Raw genomic sequence first — 10,392 nt, 5'->3', positions numbered from 1 at the left:
GCTTTCTCTATTTGAATTATATAGAAAAAGGAGTTTATTTATTGCAAAAATTAGAACTGCTTGTCATCTTTCATGAATTCTGCTGTGCTCTACCAACTTATCCCTCATGTCTATGGAGATTCTCAGTCATCCAGGTCATGGTTGTCCCAAAGGTACATTTTTCAAGTGGTAACTGGACTTTCTGATTTTTCCTTGAAGATGTTTTGCTTCTCATCCAAGAAGCTTCTTCAGCTCTGAAGAAGCTTCTTGGATGAGAAGGGAAACATCTTCAAAGAAAAACCAGAAAGTCCAGTTGTCTCTTGAAAAAGCATCCTTTGGACAACTTATCCCTCAAGGAGCCTTGGTACTACAGTGGTTTAAAGCACCCTGTTATTAACACAGCTGCCTGCAATTACTGCAGGTTCGAATCTTACCAGGCTCAAGGTTGACTCAGCCTTCCATCCTTTCTAAGGTAGGTTAAATGAGGACCCAGTTTGTGGGGGCAATAAGCTGACTTTGTATAAATATACAAAAGTATGAAGGCTATTGCTTAACGCATTGTAAGCCGCCCTGAGTCTCCGGAGAAGGGCGGCATATAAATCAAATAAAAAAAATAAAAAAATAAAAATTACTTTCCATCCATTCTAAGCATGTCAAAACACACAAAAAGAATATTATAATTAGCTCCCATATATTATTATGAAATTATATTACAAAGACGACCTCTAATATTAAGGTTTTCTTTTAAACAGTCTGTTCAGTTCATGAGTGTAACAGGAAGTTATGAAATGTGCAACAATTTCACCGTACAGAAGACATTGGCAGCATTGAAGTGGTAGAGTAATGGCCTGCAGTGGACTACCCTCAGCTAAAAGACTGGCAAAGCTGGGTTTTCTGGAATGCTGACTGACATAATTTTGGGGAAGAAAATGAATATGGAAAAAGGATTTAGCAATAAAGTGTTTCTTAAAAAAGAAAATAAATCATATAGTACCCGTCTTGATATGTTACATATGAATTCTGCACCTTACATAAGAAGACAGGAATGAGTTTGTACAAGGCATTTCAATGTATAAATCCACCAAAATAACAACAACATAAAAATAACCATTTGAAGAATATAGAGTGCATTTTGTATTGGTTTATTTAAAGTAAGTAAACCAGTAACTCCTTACATGATATCATCAAAGAGTTCAGGTGAGGGAGCTTTGCAAAATGTTATTGAACGTGAAAGCACATAATTCTGAGAAGTAACACCAGCAATATTGAGGTCTCCAGCATGATAATATCTATGAAGGATTGGCAAAAATATCTGAGTAGCCCTTTGGTGCACAGGACACTGGCATACCACAGAAGGAAAACCCACCAATAATAGCTTCATTAATATTAGCATTCTGCATTACCATCTGCTTTCCAATATCTTTCACTGAAGCATAAAATAAAACTCAAGAAGATATGAGTCTCTGCTTGAATGATGATTTATTCAGCAGAAATGCTATTGCAAGTGCTCTTGTTACATCAGCCATGAAAAATCCTTGCCTGAACGATGCATGGATATTATCAGTATATCTTAGTCTCAATACAAATTTGTGCTACTACTGCCATGGATATCACCCAGACAAGAAGCAGAGATAATAATGATTATTTTGGTAATTACAGATGAGGGAGTATTGAATGTTTTTGAACTTAATTTCCATGGAAGTAAATGAAAAAAAAAGAATGTTATAGTTGATTTCCCCTTTGAGTTTAGTAAAATCCCTCCCGCCCCACCCCCTCTTTCTTTCTTTCTTTCTTTCTTTCTTTCTTTCTTTCTTTCTTTCTTTCTTTCTTTCTTTCTTTCTTTCTTTCCTGTTACTTTATTCAGGGTACCACTTTTCTTTTTGATAATAACCAATATTGATGGATTTCTAAGAAAATTAAAATAAGCAGTCACACACACGCACACACACACACACACACACACACACACATATATATATATTTCTTTTAATTCATAGGTATAAATGTGTGATATTTTTGCAATCAGGGTTTTTTCCTATGTTGAAAGATGTTAAATGGCCATGGTGGGATGAAATCTCTATTCATCGCTTTCAGGCCTGTCAGACATTTTATGTTGTTTCTTCTGAGACTTATGGGAGACTGGGATAGCACTATTTCGGCCTTCTTGGACCTCTTCAGCCAGACACACCCATATTTTATGACTCCTCCCTATAGAGGTCAAATATTTATTTCTTTTAATTCATATTTGACCTCTACAGGGAGGAGTCATAAAATATGGGTGTGTCTGGCTGAAGAGGTCCAAGAAGGCCGAAATAGTGCTATCCCAGTCTCCCATAAGTCACAGAAGAAACAACATAAAATGTCTGACAGGTCTGAAAGTGATGAATAGAGATTTCATCCCACCATGGCCATTTTAACATCTTTCAACATAGAAAAAACCCTGATTGCAAAAATATCGCACATTTATACCTATGAATCAAAAGAAATATATATATATATATATATATATATATATATATATATATACATATATATATATATATATATATATATATATATATATATATATATATATATATATATATATATATTTCCATAGGTCTATATGTGCATTACTGTTCTAGTCAGGGTTTTTCCTACGTAAATCAAGATGTTTGTATAGCCATAGTTAAGTGATACCCCAAATCACTATTTTCTAGGCTTTATCAGACATTTAAGCAGCATTATGTTTTTGTTTTTTTTTTTAATTTGATTTATATGCCGCCCTTCTCCAGAGACTCAGGGCAGCTTACAATGTGCTAAGCAATAGCCTGCTGCAAGACTTAAGTTGCAAGACTTATGTTGTCTGCTGCAAGACTTAAGGGAGACTAGAATAGATCTATTTCTGCCTTATTTGGCTTCATCGGCTAGCCACACCCTCATTTTATGACTCCTCCCTGTAACAGTCAAATATTTATTTTGTCCTTTTTTCGTAGGTCTATATGTGCATTACTGTTCTAGTCAGGGTTTTTCCTACGTAAATCAAGATGTTTGTATAGCCATAGTTAAGTGATATCCCAAATCACTATTTTCTAGGCTTTATCAGACATTTAAGCAGCATTATGTTGTCTGCTGCAAGACTTAAGGGAGACTAGAATAGATCTATTTCTGCCTTATTTGGCTTCATCGGCTAATGAGGGTGTGGCTAGCCGATGAAGCCAAATAAGGCAGAAATAGATCTATTCTAGTCTCCCTTAAGTCTTGCACCAGACAACATAATGCTGCTTAAATGTCTGATAAAGCCTAGAAAATAGTGATTTGGGATATCACTTAACTATGGCTATACAAACATCTTGATTTATGTAGGAAAAACCCTGACTAGAACAGTAATGCATATGTGTATGTACATATATATATATATATATATATTCTTCTTACTTTAACCAAGATTTTTCTTTCTACATCCCTAGCTCAGTGGAGTCACATCCACTCGATTCTGGGCTTTTTTCTTCTGGCAGCCAGCAGGCCCTATGCTGCCCTATGCTGAGAGCATAGGGCAGCAGGAGAAACCTGGCTAAAAGAAAACACACACACACTGTCAGATGTAAATGCCTTATTCTCTAATGTGTAAATAATGTATATATGGGATATCAGGGGTTAACTTATTCTTTGTTTCTTAATGTATTCATAATTCACCACTCCCACTCTTGGCTCCACCCTTTGTATATATAAGGAGCCACCTTCGCCATTTTTCCTTGCTTCTATCTGTGAATATTCAGTGAATATAGAATGCCTACTATAATTAAAGAGAAATATATTTGAACCTCTAACTCTCATTATTATTATTGAGTCTGATCCTAAAAATATTGCAACAAACTGGTAGCAGAGGATGGTTAATTGACTCAATAAATAACTAAAAATGTCTAAGAAAGATAGGCCCAACACCAGGGCCTACAGCAAAGAAATAGAAACTGAACAAGAAATAATCAACGAATCCACAAACGCGATTTCGAGAGAATCCGAAGAATACACCACTGAAGAAGAAGAACTAATAAATGAAAATGATGACCAGGAGGAAATCGAAATAGAAAATAACGAACTCAGGTCAGAGATACTGAAGCTTTTAAAAAGCCAGAAGAATGATGAAAGCCTCATCGCGAACCTCCAAGAAATGCTGAAGAACAGCGGAGCAGCGAGAGAGAAAAACATCGCTAAAGAGAAACCCAAAGACCAAAAAACTGTGAGTGATATGACTACAGAGAAAGTCGTTATGAAAAAGAAAAGATGTGATCCCGCGCGAAATTTTGAATGGCAGCCATCTTGGTTTCAACAAGCCCCCAAAGTGAGCGAAGCAGAGCCAATCAAAATGCTCAGTTCAAAATTTCTGGCGCGAAAAACGTTATCAGACAACGAAAGTGAAAAGGAGGATTCAAACTCTTCGAAAGAGCCAGAATCAGAAAATGAAAACGACTTAACGAAATCCCAAGTAAAGTCAGCAATGAAGACGCTTTTTGCTGCATTCGGGCCAAAATTAAAAATTTCCAAAGCGCCAACGAAGAAGCAAGCGAACAAGCCGATACTTCAAGACCTGCACGCTCCCATCCTGACTTCGAGAACGACGACGCCCGAGCCCAGAGAGCCATGTCGATTCCGCCCTACACCGCAGACCGAAGCAAGTGCCAACGCACCCAAAAGAAAGAGAAGAACAGTCACCGCCATCAGAACTCCTAAGACCGAGCCAGAGACCGACTCGTCTGAAGAGGAACGGAGCGAGCGAGCTGCAATGGAGAGAACCTTCCACGACGACGTCAAAGAAGAAATGAACAACGCGCATGTGCGAAACTACGTAGACGGTCCGGAAAGACTTGAACTGGCCAGAGAACCGTGCAGACTCGTTGCGAGCATTCCCATGCCGTTTTGCAATTTCCTACACTTGCGAGACCACGGACTGCCTCAGGTTGTAAGTAATGGACAAAATAATGTGGGTAACTTACCCAGTGACTTCCCAAAACTTAGGGTTGATGGCATTAATTTACAAGAATGGTATCAACAGCTCCAGGTTGTCTTTATGAAAGAAAATTTACTATTTTTTATCACTAGTCCCCCAAGAAGACCTTGGACTTTAAAAATAGATTGTTTACACCATAAGGCATTTTTCTTAATAATATCTAGCGTGTCTCCTGCAATGTATCATAGCATCAAACCAAATCTAACTGTTTCAGAAATAATTCAATGCATGTTTAATTTGTTTCACAGCGATAGTGTAGCTACCACCACAAGGATGTCTAAGGACTTCTTTTCTTCCAGAGTAAAACCAGGGGTTTCCATAAGTGAGCATTTAATATCTTTAAACAAAATAAGAGCTGAGCTGCATTTGAGGGGGGAAGTGATTTCAGATCAAACAATGAAAAGTGTTATTATCAACTCACTTGATTCATCATGGGATAGTTTTATGTCACACTTAGACACCATCAATCTAGGATATTTGTCAATAGAAAGTCTGTCTAACAAATTGATAGCAGAAGACAATTCAAGAAAAAATCGTTATAGCAATCACACAGAACACAAACCTTTTAAGAAGGTAGCTTTCCAAGAAAAATATAATGAAACTTTTAAATGCCACAATTGTGGGTCCAGAGAACACAATAGAAGAGATTGTCCCAAAATTTCAAAGGAAAGACATAGGTCAGAATATAGGAATAAATACAATTATAGACAGTCTTCCACAGATAGACATAAATATAGAAGCCCACCAAATTACAGAGAAAGTAGAGGGGGCAGAGAAAATTCAAAAGAGAGAAAATCTGGTTCACTGAATGGACTAAATAAACAAGATAGCACCAAAACGCAACCAAATGAGAACAATAATTGGCTTATTGATTCTGGAGCAACTAATCACACCACTAATAACAAAAATATATTGTCTTCATTTACAGAAGATAAGTTTGTAATAAAGGTAGCTAATCAAGAAAAAGTTCAAGTATTAGGCAGAGGGAATGTGACCTTACCTGGTCTAGGAAAAATAGAGGGGGTATTGTTAATACCAGAAATACCTCATAACATACTAAGTGTCATAAAATTAAGCAGAGATTCTGACATCAATATAGTTTTTTCAAAGGGAAAGGCAACTTTAGAGAAGAATAAAACAAATGTAGGCACTGTGATGATTAAAGGAGGCCTACCCTATCTGATAACAAAAGAAAGATGGTTACATAACATTGATTCAAATATGGAAGATTGCATTGAGGCAGATGATGAAAATATTAGTAACAGTGACAATGATGAATGTAAAATATCTCATGATCACACAGATACACACAATGAGAAGAAACCAAAAATAGGTAAACCAATTCATGACGAGTGTGCTCATATCTTACATAGGAAGTTAGGACATGCAAGTTTTCCTGTAGTACAAAAAATGACTGAACACGCAGAAGGTGTCAAAATAAAAAATTGTGAAAATTATTTGGAATGCTCAGTATGTAAATCTACTAAATTAAAAACTAGTCCCAGACCAAAAAAATCCACCAGATCAACTAACAAAATTTTTGACTTAGTACACATGGACTTAGTTGGTCCATTAACTCCATCAATCACTTATAGAAAACGTTACTTCCTAACAATAGTAGACGATTACAGTCGCTATGGTTTTGTTTACACATTAAAACACAAGGATGAAACCTTTCAAAAATTTAAGGAATTTTACAAACGCATAGAAACACAACATAATATCAGAATAAAACAAATTATGACAGATAGGGGATGTGAATTCATGTCTAAGGAATTCTCCCAATGGTTAAAGGATAGAGGAATGCTACATTACACGTCTAGTCCATTTTCTGCGTTCCAAAACGGGATTGCAGAGAGAAAGAATTCCACATTACAAACCATGATTAGATGCACATTAGAGGATGCTGGTTTAGGCAAACAATTTTGGTCAGAAGCCCTACATTATTCAAATTACACTCAAAATAGAACCTGGTCCAGTATTGTGAATAAGACACCATATGAGGTGATGTATAATAGGAAACCAAAATTAGCACACATGCACATATTTGGGGTCACTGCAGACGTACACATACCCAAACAATTGAGGAGAAAGGGAGAAAACGTATCCAGAAGATTAAGATTTATGGGATATGAAACTGGCACCAAAGGGTACAGATTCATTGATAATAATAATAAATTTATAGTTTCCAGAACAGCTGTGTTCCATGAACAGGCCAACTGGTCTAAATTACATCTTAATGAAATATTTCCGAATAAATGCAAGAATACCAAATCTCGTGAAGAAGGGACGATAGAAAATCAAAATATTAACAAAAGTAAAAGCAAAACCAAAACATGGACAAATAGTCAACACAAAATAAAGACAGACACATTAACAAAAAAGGAAGCAAGATATTTGCATGACTATCATAGCAAACCAGAAAGAGCTATTAGGAACAACAGAAATCAAATACCAAATAAATACAAAGATTACATAATGCATATGGATGGTGAACAAATAACACCTAATACATATGAGGAAGTATTAAAACTACCTCGTGAAGAAAAAGAAAAATGGGAACTAGCTATGAAAAAAGAGATGGAGAGTTTGCAAGGATTAAATGTATTCACACCTGCGATTGCACCCAAAGATAAAACAATTATTGGTACCAGGTGGATTTATAAAATTAAAAATCTAGAAGGAGGCAATACCTTATACAAAGCTAGATTGGTTGCACAAGGTTATGCACAAAAATATCCGGAGGACTATACTGACACATACTCTCCCACAGTGAGAACAGAGAGTGTTAAAACAGCTCTAGTAGTAGCATCCACACTCAATCTTGATGTATTTCAATATGACATACAGACTGCGTACCTACACGCAAAACTAGATAAGGAAATATACGTAAGAGCACCTCACAGTCAATACACTAATAAAAATGAAATTTGGCTATTGAACAAGAGTTTATACGGATTAAAGCAATCTGGCAAAAGATGGTACGATTGCTTGGTAAAAGTACTTAAAACCATGGATTTCAACGCTACCACTGCTGATAACTGTTTCTTTGTCAAAAAGAGTGATGATCACGTTGAGTTTGTATTGATTTATGTAGATGATATTTTATATATAGGAAAACACAGAGAGAGAAGAGAAATTTTTGTAAACAAGTTAAATGAACATTTCTCGTTGAAATCTCTAGGTAAAGTAAACAAATACCTTGGTGTACAAATTAACAAAACTAGAAGGGGCTTCAAACTTACTCAAAAAGATAAGATTATTGAACTTCTAAACAAATGCAATTTAAACAATGCCAAACCCTGTGACACTCCTATGCAAACTGATTTCCTTAGAAATAATGATGAATCTTCCCCTGAATTCAAGGATAATACATTTTATAGATCAGTCATAGGTTCACTTCTTTATATATCTAATTGGACCAGGCCAGATATTGCATTACCACTCAATTTATTATCAAGGCACGTTAGTAAACCAACAATGTATCACTGGGAAGCTGTCAAAAGAATTTTAAGATATCTGAAAAGTACATTAGACTTTTGTCTAGTATTAGAGCCTAGTGATAATAAAGAACCAAGACTTACATGTTACGCAGATGCGGATTGGGCTGGAGATGCATCATGCAGAAAAAGTACTTCTGGTTATATTTTTATGTTAAATGACTGTCCAGTTTACTGGTACACTGGTAAACAAGAACTGGTAGCCACTTCAACCATAGAAGCGGAATATGTTTGTTTATCCAAAGCTGCAAATAACCTTGTATGGTTTAATGATTTAATTTCAGATGTTTGGAAAAAACCTGCTTTGCCTTTTGTTATGCATGAAGACAATAAAGCGGCCATTGAAATATCTAGATCCGATGCCATTGGACAAAGATCCAGGCATATAGATATAAAATTTAAGCATGTGAGACAATTGTCCCAAGATGGATTTATCAAAGCAGTGCATTGTGATACCTCTGAACAATTAGCTGACATATTGACGAAGCCTTTACCTTCTAAACAGCACAAATACTTAACTTCTAAATTGTATGTCTTATATTGTCCTGAATCTGAATGTAATTGGTGTCGTATAGCGAACCGGCATTTAGAGGGGGATTTGTCAGATGTAAATGCCTTATTCTCTAATGTGTAAATAATGTATATATGGGATATCAGGGGTTAACTTATTCTTTGTTTCTTAATGTATTCATAATTCACCACTCCCACTCTTGGCTCCACCCTTTGTATATATAAGGAGCCACCTTCGCCATTTTTCCTTGCTTCTATCTGTGAATATTCAGTGAATATAGAATGCCTACTATAATTAAAGAGAAATATATTTGAACCTCTAACTCTCATTATTATTATTGAGTCTGATCCTAAAAATATTGCAACACACACACACACACACACACACACACACACACACACACACACACTCAACTTCCAGAGTAATTACTTTATCTTTTTTTAGCATGGCAGCAAATTGATAACTCTAATCTATTGGGAAGGTGTATATTTCTAATAATGGCATAAAACGGTGCAGAGTTCAAATTTAAGTTTTGAAATCTAAAAAGAAAACAAGTTTTTCCTTACTTTTCCCCCATAGAACTGTGTATTGCTTAGCACAGCTAAAATAAATTAAAAATGTATTAATTTTTTTCAGCTTAACGAATGAAAGTACCCATCCAGTATCCAGCCCAATCAAGTGTTGATCCCAACAGTAAATCAATACAAAGCACCTGACAAAAATCCAAAGAGTTACCCGAAGAAGTTTAATGAACCCACATTTTAAAAGAGAAATCAGGAGTCATCCTTTAGTGCAAAGTCAAGCTAGACAATTCCATTAATTCAAGGAGAAAAGTGACTTTCATATTAAAGCTTTTCTGATGAAATCAGAGGTGGGCTTCAGTTAATTTAATAACCGGTTTGCCCCAGCACCAAAAATGTGACCATGCAGCCTTTTATGCATGCAGTTTGCTCTCTCTCATGCTTTCACGCATGCACACGGCTTAAAAATTGCAGCTAAATAGGACAGCATCTGAAGGCAGCGAAGGGGTAGGTGGGCGGGTGAGCGAGCCAGGTCACAACTACCGCTTCACCCGAACCGATATGAACTGGCTGAATCCCACCCCTGATACCGATTAATCCTTCTCCATTCTTCATTAAAGGGCTAATACCACTTTATAATGCCTTGGTAAGGCCACAATTGGAATACTGCATCCAGTTTTGTTTTGTTTGTTTGTTTTATTTGTTTGTTTTATTAGATTTATATACCGCCCTACTCCCGAAGGACTCAGGGCAGTGAACAGGCACAAAATAAAATACATAGATAGAAAAGTTAAGAATATAATTAAAACCAGATTAAATAATTTAGCCCGAGACAATTAAAAATCCCAATAATTTAAAACAAATTAAAATTTCGATTTAAAAGAATTTTAAAAC

This window comes from Pantherophis guttatus, chromosome 4 (assembly GCF_059756535.1).
Source record: "Pantherophis guttatus breed Tessera chromosome 4, ASM5975653v1, whole genome shotgun sequence".
Classification (NCBI taxonomy): domain Eukaryota; kingdom Metazoa; phylum Chordata; class Lepidosauria; order Squamata; family Colubridae; genus Pantherophis; species Pantherophis guttatus.
This window is presented reverse-complemented; position numbering follows the sequence as displayed.